The sequence below is a fragment of the Giraffa tippelskirchi genome, chromosome 11 (assembly GCF_054371585.1).
Source record: "Giraffa tippelskirchi isolate mGirTip1 chromosome 11, T2T-mGirTip1v1.2.pri, whole genome shotgun sequence".
NCBI classification, from domain to species: Eukaryota; Metazoa; Chordata; class Mammalia; order Artiodactyla; family Giraffidae; genus Giraffa; species Giraffa tippelskirchi.
This window is the reverse complement of record NC_137285.1, coordinates 51,409,333-51,426,213: the sequence shown is the minus strand read 5'-3', so window position 1 is coordinate 51,426,213 and position 16,881 is coordinate 51,409,333.

Here is a 16,881-nt window from a genome sequence, read left to right as displayed (position 1 = left end):
GCACAGAAGAAAGGCACTCAGCCTGTGAACCTAAAAGAAGCTTCCTGGAGGTGATGACTTGTGTGCTGAATGCTGGAAGATGAGATCTAATTATCAAAGCAGAGACATGTAGAAAGGAGATTTCAGCCTGGGAATACAGCTCGAGCAGAGGCAGAGAATCTAGAGTCAGTGTGAAGGGGTTGGGTATCAACAACCAATGCAGGTTCGTATTGCCAGAGCATAGAGCATGAGGCAGGACTGTGGAGGATGAGGCTGAGAGGGAGGTATGTGTCCTTGTAGACCAGGCTGAGACTTGATTTGGAAAGCTGTGGCAGAACACTTCAGCACCCTGAGTAGAGCCAAATGCACCCATCTGAGTTGCCATGGGACTTCTGACTCACCCTTGGACTGCTCTTTACCCTCATCCTTCACCTCCATGAAGTGTATATTTCTTATATATGCCAGCTATCCCTCCCATGCTTTGAAAATCACTGGAAGCAAAAACGTGGCCTGCTTAGGCAATTAAGTTCTCTCCCTCAGAGACTTTGTGAATTATCATAGGGGACAAGACGACTTATAATGCCTTATGGTTCACAGCCTAGAATGCACTGATAAAACCAAGGACCTTCACATGAAAGATGGGGAAGGCTCAGACTTCTTGCTTAGCAACTGACTTCATCCCATTAAGCTCCAAAGTGGAGAAAAAAAGCTCATTCCAAAACTAAGACGATGAACTCATTCAGGATACCATTTTATTTCATCGATTACTTTGTTGTAGATAATTTGCATATTCCTTTTTTCTTTTTAAAAACTTTATTGAAGTGTAGTTGATTTACAATGTGTTAATTTCTGCTGTACAGCAAAATGATTCAGTTATACAGAGATATTCTTTTTCATATTCTTTTCTATTATGGGTCATCATACCACATTGAATATAGTTTCCTGTGCTACACAGTAGGACCTTGTTGTTTATCCATCCTATATATAATAGTTTGTATCTGCTAATCCAAATCTTTTAAAATTTCATTTGTTTATTTTTGGCTGCCCTGAGTCTTCCATGCTTCAAGCAGGCTTTCTCTAGTTGCAGCAAGTGGAGCCACTCTCTAGTTGCGGTGCTTAGCCGTCATGCGGCATGTGGAATCTTCCTGGAGCAGTGATCAAACCCATGTTGCCTTGCATTGGCAGGCAAATTCTTCATCACTGGACCACCAGGGAAGTCCCAGATCTTGGATATTCTGGATGTGGTGAAATCAGAGTTGTCTGTGATCATGTGTTCTCAGTTGTTGCTTTGGGGCCCTAGAATGGTGGGAGTCAGGGTGTGGTGGAATATAAAAGCCACAAGCAGTTTCACTTCCAGCTTAAACACAACTTCTTCCCCAGCAATCTCTTGCTCCAGTTCTGACCTCACCTGCTCCTATTGGTGCTAAAAGCAACACAAACCAAAGGCTCTTGGATGTCTGAAAGGCCAGGCTGACTAGGAAATATGTCAGTGCTCTGAAATTCACGTAACAGGTGTTATGGACCGAATGGTGCCCTCCTCCAACTCATATATTGAAGTCCTAACCCCCAAAGGGCCGACTCATTGGAAAAGACCCTGATGCTGGGAAAGGTTGAGGGCAAGAGGAGAAGGGGGAAACAGAGGATAAGATAATGGGATGGCATCACTGAATCAATGGACATGAGTTTGAGCAAACTCTAGGAAATAGTGAAGGACAGGGAAGTCTGGTGCGCTGCAGTCCGTGGGGTCTCAAAGAGTCGGATATGACTTAGCAACCGAAAAACAACACCCAGAGTGATTGTATTTGGAGATAGGGCTTTAAATGAGGTCATTAGGGTAAGAAGACATAAGGATGGGGCCCTAATTTAGTAAGACCAGTGTCCTTAGAAGAAGAGGAATAGACACCAAAGATTTCTATCTTTTTCTCCTTCCCTTCCCCCTCCTCATGTGTACAGAGAAAAGGCCATGTGAGGACACAGCGAGAAGCTATCAGAAATCGGCTCTGCCGGCAGCCTGATCTTGCACTTCTAGCCTCCAGAAAAGTAAATGTGTGCTGTTTAAGCCACCCAGTCTGTGGCATGTTGTTACGGCAGCCCGAGCAGATTAACACACCAGGTTATTATACATATAATGTAGCCTCTGCTTTGTGAATTTCAAAGAATCCAACCCATGCTGGAGTAGACCAGGAGTACACACAAGCCTGTTTTCCTAAAACAAACAAACAAAACCAAAAAAACCTTTCTTATTAGTTGTACAAGGAACACACATGGGCATAGTAAAATGTTCATATGTACACATGGGATTTGAGAAAGCTTATCTTCTTCCTCTCACCCCAGACCCTCACCCCTGCCATCTTCCATTTCTAGAGGAAAATACTGCTATTAATATATTAGAATATATATAGATCTATGGACTTCCCTAGTGGCTCAGACGATAAAGCGTCTGCCTACAATGCAGGAGACCTGGGTTCGATCCCTAGGTCGGGAAGACCCCCTGGAGAAGGAAATGGCAACCCACTCCAGTACTCTTGCCTGGAAAATCCCATGGACAGAGGAGCCTGGTGGGCTGCAGTCCATGGGGTCTCAAAGAGTCAGACATGACTGAGTGACTTCACTTTCACTTTAGGTTATAGATTAACTTCTCTTTATATGAATGAGAACATTCCACGTATACTATACTGAATCTTGCTTTTTTTAAAACTTACCAACTTACAAACTCATTTCATAGAAGACGTACATTTTGAGGGACCTACATATACATATTTTTAACGTTTTTATTTCTATTATCTATAAGGATATTGTACAAACTGTATAACCTGTCTTGTGTTGAAAGATCTTTTAGGTTTTTTTTAGTCTTTGTGCTTCAATATAAATGATGCCACAATGAATTAAATGTACATTTATCTTTGGCATGGGTACAAGTATATGTGTGAGATATATGCTTGTAAATAAGATTCTGATTCAGAAAATATTTGCATTTTTGGATATTTTATTTCATAAATATATGAGTGAAAGAATTCAAGTGACAGTTTATCTGGGAAAAGTTTTCACAGTTAATGAAATTAGGGCAGAACTAAGAATATTCAAAATATCACACCCACAGTTTAGGTGATTGTGGTATGGCAGTGGGACAGCAGTGATCATAGAATGAAAGCAATTAACATGTACATGCTCTGCTGAGGGAGATTTAGGGAAAACAGGTGTTCAGCCTACAAAAACATTTCTCAGTGGATTTCCTATGAAGTCAATGTGTCTTGTGTTTAAATTTGAAATAAATTAAAAAATTGGAGAAAAAAATATTGTCAAAAGTAGCCATTCATCTAACTTTTAGAGACAGCAGGAGGCCTTTTTTAGTTGGCTACGGAGAAGGAAATGGCAACCCACTCCAGTACTCTTGCCTGGAAAATCCAATGGACAGAGGAGCCTGGTAGGCTGCAGTCCATGGGTTCGCTAAGGGTCGGACATGACTGAGCGACTTCACTTTCACTTTTCCTTTTCATGCATTGGAGAAGGAAATGGCAACCCACTCCAGTGTTCTTGCCTGGAGAATCCCAGGGACGGGGGAGCCTGGTGGGCTGCTGTCTGTGGGGTCGCACAGAGTCGGACACGACTGAAGTGACTTAGCAGCACCTAGCTATACCTCTCTATGACGTTATTATCAAAAGTCTTGCCTTAACAACCTCCATTCATCTAAATGTCATATGACTGACCTCTTCTTGAACTTGACCGAGGAAATATTCCTAGAAGGCTGGGTCATCAGGAAAGTCACCTGATCTGCTGAACAAGCCAGCCTTCTCTCTGTTGCTACACACACCTGTGGGACTCTTACACTTCCACCCCGCTGCTGTGGGCATTGTATTAACTCAACTTTTCAGATTCTTCTTAGTTTCCACCTAGTAACAGAAGAGAAAGAGAATCAAAATTAAGAGTCGAGTCTAAGAACTGTAACTTTGCGATCATGGAGCACTGGCCTTCTCCTTAGCAATTACACAGTTGAATTTTACATATATTTGTTCCTATTTGTTTCCTACCTGCTATAAAGTGGGCTTCTCTAGTAGCTCAGATGGTAAAGAATCCTCCTACAATACAGGAGACTTGGGTTTGATCCCTGGGTCAGGAAGATCTCTTGGAGAAGGAAATGTCAACTCATTCCAGTTTTCTTGCCTAGAGAATCCCATGGACAGAAGAACCTGGGGGGCTACAGTCCATGGGCTTGCCACAACTGAGAGACTAAGCACACACACCTGCTAAAAGCTTCTTGAGGGCACAAATAGTGTTGGCATTTCCAGCATCTTCCCCAGGACCAGGCATTGAATACGTGTTCACCAACAATTAGTGGATTAATGTGTTAGATTATAAATAGAATCCAACACATGAATACAGGATCGCATGGTAATATGGGGCCTGATGTACAACTGTGAGTGAGTTTAGATCATTTCATAAATTGGAGTCTGATGACAAGGGATAAATTAATCCAAGGCAGAAGGCACAATACCTAAATCCCACAAGTAACTTTGAATAGACTCATGGCTTATCTAAGAGAAATAGCCTCCAGCTGCATCACCCTTAGATTTATGCCAGCGGTTCATGGAAGTTTTGCTCCTGGAGCAACAGCATCAACAGCAACTAGGAACTCATTGGAAATGCACAATCTCAGGTCTCAGTCAGAAATTCTGCGGGCAGGGATCTTTTAACAAGCCCTCCAGGGGGTTTAGACACAATAAAATTTAAGAGATAACCCTGAGATACACAAATCTTATCACTTTCAAATGATGGACAAAAAAAGAAAACCAATAAAAATATTGGAATATAAGTTTCTTGGTGGAAATGTGAAGAAAAATGAAGGGAAGAAATGGAGACCAGAGTCAATACAAGATTTTGAGCTGTTCAACAGCTCCCTGTTGGCATTTGAAGACTCAATTTTTAAAGTGTTAGTCTGTTGCTGACTTTATTATATTAATTGTGTTGTATTTCAGTAGCTATGAAGCCCCATTGTGGTTCAGATGGTAAAGAGTCTGCCTGCAATGCAGGAGACCCAGGTTCGATCTCTGGGTTGGGAAGATCCCCTAGAGCAGGAAATGGCAACCTACTCCAGTAATCTTGTCTGGAAAATCCATGGATGGAGGAGCCTGGCAGGTACAGTCCATGGGGTTGCAAAGAGTCAGACACGACTGAGCAACTTCACTTTCACTTTCACTTTCCCTTAATTCAGGATACAACTTCTTGTGTGTGACAGTTTTTCCTTCATACACCATTTTCTTAGGCGTGTATATATCTGACTTGGAGATAATTGGGGGAAAAAAACACAGCTTTTTAATTGTTTAATAGAGACTTTCTGCCTGTTTCATTTTGTGCTCTTAATCAATTAAAGAAGCCAATGGCATTTTTAGTTTTATCTTATCTATGTTTTGCACGAGTACATCCCTGTTTGTTTGTTTGTTCCCTTTATTAATTGTCATTCACATTTTGTTTTTCAGGCTTCCCTGGTGGTTCAGTGGTAAAGAAATCTGCCTGCCAATGCAGGAGACAGGGGTTTGATCCCTGGTCCCGGAAGATCTCCCATGCTGTGGAGCAGCTAAGCCCATGTGCCACAACTTCTGAGCCTGTGCTCTAGAGCCCAGGAGCTGCACCTACTGAAGCCCTTGCACCCTAGAGCCCACGCTTCATAACAAGAGAAGCCACCACAATGAGAAATCGGTGCACTGCAGTAAAGAGCAGGCAGCCCCTGCTCGCCCACAACTAGGGAAAAGCTCAAACAGAAACAAAGACCCAGCAGAACTAAAAATAAATAAATAAAATTATTAAAAAAATTTTTTTTAATAAAAGGAAAGAAGATGTGAAACAAAACCAAACCAAATCAAAAAAAAATGGTTCCCTGCTTGAAAGCAGCTTGGAGAGGGAATTCCCACTGTGTTTCTGTCTTCACCGTCCTTTCAGTTCCTGTACAACCTCATTCAGAGCCTTGCCCATCTGCACACAAAGCACTTAAAAGCCCCTTGTACACCAGAGATGATGTGGGAGTAATTCCATCACTTTAAAACATTTATTGAGGTAGTTTAGAGGCAACTATAATATAAAATAGTGGTGATAACAGACAATATTTATAGGAAAGAAGTAGGTTATGATGAAGAGTGCAGGCTAGGTTTAGGCTACCTGGTTTTGAAATTGGACTCAACCATTTCCTAGTTGTGTGATTCTGGTCAAGTTGCTTTAGCTTTTTGTGATTTGGTTTCCTCATCTATAACGTGGAGTTCATAGTACATTCAGTTCCTACCTTATGGGGTTGCTATGAGGATTAAATGAAATAAGATATATGACTTTGGCATATAGTTCATAAATGCAAACCACACAACATGCAGAATGTCTGTATATTCACACACACACACACACACACACACACACAAAGTCTTGCCCCTATAGTCTCCTAAGGTTATATCCCAGGTGGTATTGTGACAGCAGAGTTTCTGCTGTAAGTCTAAGATAACAGAAGGAGTACGTGAGCCTCTCACGCAAGCAAACCAATGTGCCTCAGTGAGAAAATATCCCATCCTGATTCCCCCCAACCCCCTCATCCACACACAGCCTACCATGTTGAACTAGCTGTAATGGGATGGAGTTGGGCTATGTCTATATGGAAGAGCTAACCTAAGGAGAGGCATGAAAGTGAAAATGAAAGTGTTAGTCGCTCAGTCGAGTCCACCTCTTTGGGACACCATGGACTATAGCCTGCCAGGCTCCTCTGCCCATGGAATTCTACAGACAAGAGTACTGGAGTGGGTAGTCATTTCCTTCTCCAGGGGATCTTCCTGACCCAGGGACTGAACCCAGGTCTCCTGCCTTGCAGGCAGATTCTTTACTGTCTAAGCCACCAGGGAAGCCCAAGGAGAGACAGAGAAGGATCCAAAAATGTCCATCTCCTCTTTGTCCACCCCACTCATCACCAGGAAGGAATAACAGTGGCCAGCAGGCCTGGAAGGGTTTCCACGCCTGAGAGGAAGTTTAGTGGTATCAGAAGGATGTGGTGTGGCGACTCCAGGGCTGTGGATCCAGCTACAACTCTGCGGAGGAGCCATGTGGGAGCTGAGCCAGTCCTGGCTGAGAAAGTCTGGCTGCCACTGGAGGGGCTCCCCTGACAAGCTGAAGAACATTCAGCTGATGAGCAGCCAAAGAGACAAATGTTCACCCTGAATTCATGCATAGGAATCCCTCATCATGGAGGGAGACGGATACTCTTGAAAGCACCACGTCAGCAAAACCACATTTGCCAAAAAAAACGTATCATAACAAATAGGTTAGGAAAGAGACATTTAAAATGACATTAAATGCTTACATTTTTAACTGCTAAAGGCAGTTTGAGGAGGCACCAGTTTTCAAACCATGTTAGATTCATCAAAGCACTGCAAGGCAGCTGTGCTGAGGTGGGTGAACCTGGGCCTCACTGTTTAGGAAACACTGTGTCTGCTCTGGCAGCTGCAGAGGGGAGGTTACCACAAATTTTACACAGGAACCCTGGGTCTCTTTTAAAGAGGGGAGTTCAGAGTCGTTTGCATGACCCCCTGTTTCCTTTTCAAGTCTGAGCAAGTGCTAGCGTAAGCAGTGACCTTTTCATATACTCTCGCAACTCTTTTTAGGGCCGTTTCTACACACATATAAGAACGTGGAATAAAAACAAACCTGCCTTTGTATACTTGGAGAGAAGGAGGCCATAACTACTGTCCAGACCTTCAATTAACTCTACAGAATAAAGAAGCGTCAAAGAAATTTTTGGCATACAGACACAAAGCCACGTTACCTCAAAACAGCACTTAGCTATGGGAATAAAGGTTGTCTCTTTGTTCGAGTATGTTGATAAATAGAGATTGCTATTTGGAAAGATATTTACCAAAAAATCAATTATCAGTGTTAGTCACTCAGTTGTCTCCAATTCTTTTGTGACCCCATGGACTGTAGCCCGCCAGGCTCCTCTGTCCATGGAATTTCCCAGGTAATAATACTGCCATTTCCTTCTCCAGGGGATCTTCCCAACCCAGGGATCGAACCTGGGTCTCCTGAATTGCAGGCAGATTATTTATTGTCTGAGCTACCAGGGAACCAATAGTTATCTCTAAATGCTGGTGTTTGGGGAAATTTTCTTTCTTCTCTTATACTTTTCTATCATGTTCATTTTTTTTTTAATAATAACATTTGTTATTTTTATAATCTGAAAAACTAAACTGTTTTATTCTTGAGGGGAAAAAAGTATTATTATATTTGTTGAAAATCCTAAAATGTAACAAAAATTCAAAGTCACATTAGCATGTTCCACCCAAAAAAGCAGAGATACATTCATACAAAATATTAGATGAGGTTGTGGGCTGCTGTCCCATGTTTCTGGGGAAAGGATTAGATACAATCTTTCTGGGAAATTATTTGCCAGTGCATGTTGAGCGTATTAAAACTGTCCACTCTCAACGCTCATAGCAGCACTATTAACAATAGCCAAGACATGGAAACAACTTATGTGTCCATGAAATGAATGGATAAAGATGATGTGGTGTATTTATAATGGAATATTGCAGCTGTTGTTGTTCAGTCACCCAGTCATGTCCAACTCTTTGTGACCCTATGGACTGCAGGACACCAGGCCTCCCTGTCCTTCACTATCTCCCGGAATTTGCTCAAACTCATGTCCATTGAGTCGATGATGCCACTCAGGCATCTCATCCTCTGACGTCTTCTTCTCCTTCTGCCCTCAATCTTTCCCAGCATCAGAGACTTTTCCAGTGAGTCAGCTGTTCACATCAGGTGACCAAAACACTGGAACTAAAATGTGATTTTACTTGACAGCATCAGGTTTTACTTTCATCAACCGGCACATTCACGACTGAGTAGCGTTTCTTCTTTGGTCCAGCCACTTCCTTCTTTCTGGGGCTATTAGTAGTTCTAAGACTACTTAGATTGAAGGCAGGAGGAGGAGGGGATGACAGAGGACAAGACGGTTGGATGGCTGGCTCAGTGGACATGAGTTTGAGCAAGCTCCAGGAGATGGTGATCGACAGGGAAGCCTGGTATGCTGCGGTCCATGCGATTGCAAACAGCAGGGACACAAGTGAGCGACTGAACAACAACATTAGTTGTTCTCCTCTGCTCTTCCCCTGTAGCACTTTGGACACCTTCCTACCTGGCGGATTCATCTTTTGGTGTTGTATCTTTTTGCCTTTTTACACAGTTCATGAGATTCTCACGGCAAGTATACTGGGGTGGTTTGCCCTTCCTTTTTCCCAGGAAGGATCCCAGCGGATCACACTTTGTCGGAATTCTCCACTATGACCCATCTGTCTCAGGTGGCCCTGTCCAGCATGACTCATAGCTTCATTGAGTTATGCAAGCCCCTTCACCACTATAAGGCAGTGATCTGTGAAGGGGATAATGGAATATTACTCAGCCATAAAAAGAATGAAATATTGTCATTGGCAGCAACATGGATGGATATGGAGAATATTATGTGTGTGTGCTCAGTAGCCCAGTTGTGAATATTATACTAAGTGAAAAAAGTCAGACAGAGAAAGACAAATATTCTACCACTTATATGAGAAATCTAAAAAATAATACAAATAAATCTACTTAGTAAGTAAGTAAGTAAGTGTTAGTCACTCAGTCGTGCCTGACTCTTTGCAACTCCATGGACTGCAGCCCACCAGGCTCCTCTGTCCATGAGATTTTCCAGGCAAGGATATTGGAGTGGGTTGCCGTTTCCTTCTCCAGGGGATCTTCCCAGCCCAGGGATCAAACCCAGGTCTCCTGCACTGCAGGCAGATTCTTTACCGACTGAGCTACAAGGGAAGCTCTGAATCTACTTACAATAAATGAAAAAAAAAAGGTTAATAGACATAGAAAACAAACTTTTTGTCACCAAAGGGAAAAGGGGGGATACATTAGGAGTATGGGATTAACATACACATGCTACTACGTATAAAATAGATAAGCAACAAGGATTTACTGTTTAACACAGGAAATAATATTCGGTATCTTGTAACCTATAATGGAAAATAATCAGAAAAAATATATACACATATAAATAACTGAATCATTTTTCTGTACACTTGAAACTAATACAATATTGTAAATCAATTGTACTTCAATAAAAAATAAAATACAATATAATTTTACATCTAAGAAAAGGTGCATTCTATATGGCCCAGAAATTCTACTTCTAGGAGTCTATATTAAGAAAATAATCAGATTCTTTTGATAACTCTAATATAAGACATTACTAATCTACAACAGGGCAGTGCCTGTTGACATTCTTTCTTTTTTTTTTTTGACATTCTTTCTAATGTTTAATTTTAGTATGTTTTTAAACTTGTTTCTCTCTGATAGATACATAAAACAGAATCCTCTGCATTTTTTGTCAGGCTTCCTCCTGTGAAGCTGTCTACATAACTGACAAGTCAGCAATACTGAGTTGCAACAGTTTAAGTTGTTTCAAATGAAAAGCTGCCTGCAGTTGTATTTCTTTCTTCTGATAATGTCAGTAGTTGTTTCTGTTCTTAAAATTCCAGTCTTAAAATCAGTGTGTTTTTTTCTGCCCAAATACAAAAAGCCTATTTTAGAAAAAAAAAGAGAGAGAGAGAGAATTAGGCAAACAGGCAAAGTCAAACATATTCGTTACACATTCACTTAGGATATTTTAAACATGCAAATAATTAAGGCAGACAAGTTAAATAAATGAAGATCCATTAAATTATTAAATAGTATTCAGGCAATAAAAGTAATGATATAAATGTTCATTTAAAATAATCTGGGGATGTGCTCACAATATATTCATGCAGCAAGTTACAAAAGTTTATGTGTGGTGTCAATTCATATCTGATTGGAAAGAAAATCACATTACACACTGTATATTTCAACTTTTAAAACTTTTTGCATATCTGTATTTTCTAACTTTTCTACAATCAATATGATTCACTTGTGTGATTAAAAATTAAATTAAACATCAGAAGGAATATTAGTTGGAGATGTTTATAATCATAAAATAGCTCATATGACCCCCCCACACACACACACACAAACCCTACGACATACATCTTGTAATACAGATAGTTACCTGTCCCATATTCTGATAAAACCTATATATGATGTGGCACCAGCTCCAGGGAGCCCCAGTACAGCCATAAAGATAGCTACCTAGAGTTGATTTGATCAAATCTAATCTCTAAATAGTAGTTTCATTTAACCACCAACCAGCTATCTTTATTTAGAATTCTGTTATTTGCTATTGGCACATCCAAGACAGATTTTAAATTTAGATTCTGTGTTAAAATCCGAGGCCACAGTTGATAGAAAAAGCTGCATTTGGTAGGTCTTCATTTCTGTTTTCAATATGTGCCTTCCACCTCAGTGTTCTTTGGGTGAGTGAGGAGTGGCTCTGTGTAAAGGCAGAGAGAAGAAATTATGTTTTAAAAACTTCCATTCAGGGACAGCATGTCTCAGCTTTCAATTTGATTGACTGAGTCATTCCCATTAAAGGCAAACTGTAATTTTCATTGGAATAGAAATTAGTGTGACTTAACACATCTCTTTTTATGGAAGACTGTAATTCACAGCCTATAAGAGGATTGCCAGTGACAAAAAAAATTCTCACCAGTACAACTTTATGATGAAAATGCCTATTTAGGTCTGTATTTTATAGAAGGAATAAAAGACATCATAGAAGGGCTGTACCTTCTGTAAAAGAAACCTCAGTGATAAATGCCTAAAGAGAATGCCTTGGGACAAATAGAGTCTTTTTTTGCCTTTTCTTCAATTCAGATAAAGGTAGCTTGATCACTAACTCTCATTCTGATTTGCTGGGAATTAAGTGATTAGAACTCTGGTTATTTCTCCATTGGTGTGGTGAATAAGTTCATTTTCTCACTTGTTTTATACCCAAAGTTTTTCAAAGACTTTTGACTTTCAGATCATATAAATTTTATGATCTGTAATCCTGTTTGAAAGCTCTGGGAGGCTGGAATTTAAAAGATAAGGGGGTTGGGATTTCCCTGGTAGTCCAGTGGTCAGGACACCAGGATGCCAGTGCAGGGGGCACGAGGAACTGAGATCTCCAGTGCCCTTTGCCACAGCCAAAAAATAGTAAAAAAGAAAGAAAAAGGTAACGGGTTTAAATATAATTGATCAGTTAGACGGTTTTGATAGTAAGCTGTTCCTCTGTGTTAGTACTGTGCTAGATATTCTTTCTTTTGAATCATTTAGTCAAACACTTAGAAAAGAGTTTGAAGATTTGAGATTCAAGATAGATTATAGTATTTCTCTAATGAGAATGCTGTCACTATAATAGAAAGACAGCTGAGTTGTATTATTCTGAAAAGGAAACTGCCATTCTCCCCTTAAGTTGTATTTTAAATTTTTAAAATTCAATTATCTTAAACTGAAGGAAAAAAAAACCACATTTCACCCATTTCTCCTACCTGCTAACTCCCACCCTTAGGAACTACCAATCTGTTCTCTGTATCTATAAGCTTGGGTTTTGTTTGTTTTCTCAATTCCACATATAAGAGAGATCATATGGCATTTCTCTAACTTATTTCACTTAGCACAATGCTCTTGAGGTAAAGTTGGGTTGTTTATTTGAGACTTTTCTTATTTCTTGAGGTGGGCATTGGTCACCTATACTTCCTTCTTAGGATTGCTTTTGCTGTATCCCATAAATTCTGATGTGCTGCACTACAATTTTCATTTGTCTTATGGCATTTAAAAAATTACCTCTTTAATTTCTTTTTTGACCCATTAGTTGCTCAGTAGCAAATTATTTAATCTTTCATGCTCAGTCGCTCAATCATGTCTGACTCTTTGTGACCCCGTGGCCTGCAGCCCTTCAGGCTCCTCTGGCCGTGGAATTTTCCCAGCAAGAATATTGGAGTGGGTTGCAATTTCCTATTCCAGGGCATCTTCTCGACCCAGGGATCGAACCCGCATCTCCTGTATTGACAGGTGGATTCTTTACCACATGTACCACCTGGGAAACCCCATGTAACCTTTACATATTTGCAAATTTTCCAGTTTTCTTTGTGTGTTTAATCTCTAGTTTCATACCATTGCAGTCAGAAAAGATGCTTGATATGATTTCAACCTTATTACATTTAATTAAGATTTGTTTTGTGGTTGAACTAGCTGGAGAATGGTCCTTGTATACTTGAAAAGAATGTGTATTCTGATGCTGTGAGATAGAATGTCTCATAAATATCTAAGTCCATCTGGTCTAACATGTGGTTTGATTCCAAAGTTTCCCTATTGATTTTCTATCTGGATACTGTATTCATCAATGGAAGTGGGGTATTAAAAATCCTATTATTGTATTGCTGTATATTTCTCCTTGTAGGTTTATTAATATTTACATATTTAGGTACTCCTAAATGCAGTGCCTATTTACAAATGTTATATCTTCTTGTTGAATTGACCACTTTATCAATATGTAATATCCTTCTTTTTTCTCTTACTATAGTCTTTAAAGTCTATTTTGTCTGATATTAGTTTAGCTACTCCAGCTTTCTTTTGATTTCCATTCACAAGGAATATTTTTTTTCCATGTCTTGTCTTTCAGTTTTTATGCGTTCTTATGTCTAAAGTGCATCTCTTTTAGTCAGCATGTATATGGGTCTTGGTTTTTGGTTTTTTTTTAATCCATTTGGCCACTCTATGTCTTTTGATTAGAGCATTTAATCCATTTACATTTAAAGTAATTATTGATAGGTTATGTGCTTGTTGCTATTTTGGGAACCGCTCTCTAACTACTTTTGGTTAGTTCTTCACTGTTGCTTTATTGTCTTTCTCTCTTACTTTGTAATTTGATGATTTTCTTTAGTGGTATGCTTACATTCCTTTCTCTTTATCTTTTGTGTATTTGCTATAGGTTTTGCTTTGTGTTTACCATGAGGCTTACATATAACAACTTATGAGTCTATTTTAAGTTGATAGTAACTTAATTTGGGAGCTTCCCTTGTAGCTCAGTCGGTAAAAAATCTTACTGCAGTGCAGGAGACCCAGGTTCGATCACTGGGTTGGGAAGATCTCCTGGAGAAGAAAATGGTGACCCACTCCAGTATCCTTGCCTGGAAAATCTCATGGACAGAGGAGCCTGGTAGGCTACAGTCCATGGGGTCGCAAAGAGTCGGGCACAACTGAGTGACTAACACTTACTTACTTACTTACAGGAACTAGATCCTGTATGTTGCAACAAAGACCTGGCACAGCCCAATTTAAAAAAAAAAACAAAAACACACTACTGTTAATACAGATTAATGTCCCAATCTGCTTTTGACCTATATTTGCATGTTTGGTACTAGTACTTGTGGTGATTGAAGAAATACTGGATTGGCCACAAAGCTCATCTGAGTTTTTCTTTGCCATCTTACAGAAAAACCCAAATGAAATTTTTGGCCAACCCCATACTATCCACAGTGGGTTTTATGTGTGTGTGTTGTTTCATGAGAGATAAAATGGACAAATGAGTCACTGGCAAAAGAGCAGCATAACTGTGGAAGAAAAACAAACCTTTTTCCCAAAAGGAATAAGGAGGCTATTTTAGAACCTCTAGAGTCCACAATAATATGCCACAGTAAAGAGCTTTTGCCTTTATTGATATGGCTGCATGGCTTATGTAAAACAGGGGAGACTTCAGACATTTCCCAGCCAGTAGAGTATTTGAAGGTCAAGTCAACTCTCAGAATGACTCATTTTATAATAAAAATAATCTTTAAGCAAAAATTTGTGAAGTATCAGTTGTACAAAAACACATACAGTCATGGCTGCCATGTTTTGGTGATCTGACCAAACAGCAGCCAGTCATAAGCTGGGCAACAACCTGGTCCTTGGATGAAAAGATCAGGTAAGTCCATCACTTTCTCTCTCATGAGTTATAGCTATGAAATATCTAGATAAATTATTTAATTAGTGATAAGAGCTATAGCTTGGAAGCAACAACAGAAAGATCCAGAGAGGATCTCATGAGTTATGAGTTATGAAGGAACAGAAACTGTGGGTAAGGAAAGGAGGTTGGCTGGTGGAGAAAAGATACTGGAGCAAATACTGCTTCTTAACATGTAAAGAAGCAGAGATTCAGAGTGAGAGAGACAGAGATAAGGACAGAAACTGGTCTCAGAACTTTCTGAAGGTCCCCAGTCCTAATTTAGTCTAATTAAGCCTTACAGTAACCTCTATCTCTCTCTCTTTTTTTAAGGTAACTTAAATGACCTCTGACCTTAATTAACAAAAGGATCAGACCACTAGGTTTCTTAGCATTAAACAAAATATGCTATATTTATGCAATATAAAATTACAACCAAGAAGATATAGTCATTAAAAAACAAACTGTGAAAAAGAAAAAAGAAATTGTCAAAAGTAGGTTTTCTAGTAGATCTCTTGTGCAGGCTTGCTTACTGTCCTTCACCTGTCTGATAACAGTTCTCTGATATTCTTTTTTAAAATTTTATTTTATTTATTTATTTTTGGCTGTGTTGGGTCTTTGCTGCTGCTTGGGCTTTTCTTCAGCTGAAGCAAGTGGGACCTACTCTCTAGTTGTGGCGTGTGGGCTTCTCATTGCAGTGGCTTTTCTGGTTGCAGAGCATGGGCTTCAGTAGTTGTGGCGCACAGATTTAGCTGCTCTGCAGCATGTGGAATCTTCCCAAATCAGGGATCGAACCTGTGCCTTCTGTATTGGCAGGAAGATTCTTTATCAGGGAAGTACCTCTGATATTCTTTTAGGCACTACCCCACACCCACTGACCCCCTACCCTCTGCCACCACCTCTTCAGGGTAAGGATGTGACTCAGTTCTAGCCATTCAGTGGATCCTAACACCCAGGCCATGGTGATAGATAATGGCCATGAAAACATTATATAAACATATAGCATTTTAACGCTTGAGAAAAATGTGACAAATAATGAGTGCAGAAAGAAGGAAAAATTGCTATTAAGTTTGGGGGTCATAATAGTCTCCTAAATAATAAGACCAGTTTTTAAGTCAAGTCCTTTCCCTTTTCTGAACTTCAGTTTTCTGGTATATAAAATGAGGTCAACACAACTGCACTCAGGGTCTCTTAAAGGTCCTTTCCTTTCTAAACTACTAAAGTTTTCTGAAGTTTAGAAATTCAGGAGTCTTATAAGCGTTTCCCAGTTGGACATTTACAGAGATTCCAGTGTTAAACCTGGGGGTACAAGAATGATCTCACCACAGTCTTGGCCTCAAGGAACCTGCAGCGGATGAGTGTGAAATAGGGTGAGTACGTATTCACTTTTCCATGTGGTCTAAGCTCTTTACCTCGTCATTCTTCCCCAACCATTAACATGTGCCCTCTTAAATGACAGTTAATCAGCTCTCTGCTAATACCTTCCTTCATTTTTCTCTCCTGGAGAGGTTGCTGTCTTCTTCCCTGCTTTCACTCCAGGAACACAGATGCATTTGACAGAGGTCAGCTGGCCACAGCTTTTCTGACATGAAGAGAGATAATGTTTCAGTCAGTTTTGATTTCCAGAGCATCTCAGAACTCAAAAGGCAGAGTGACTCACTGAATGGAGGCAAGGTAGGACTATTAGATATCAAAGGTAGTTCGAAGAATCTTTCCCCGCAAATCCCACTATACATAAGGATGGTCCTGGCTGCAGATCTGTTCAGCCACTTACAGCTGACAGAACCAAACTGTGGCTTTGGTATCATCAATTAGCTTCATTACTTGCAGAGGAGACTGTTGTGGTGACTGGTCTAGTTTTTCCAGTTGGATGAGCAACTCAGATCCACTGTGAAGGTCTCTGTATCAGATATCAAAGCTACTGCAAACGCTTGGATCTTTGAAACAATATTACTCTTCCCCATCCCAACTGGTCAGTATTCTCTTTCTACCTCACTGGATACTAGAAATTACAAATACTCTCT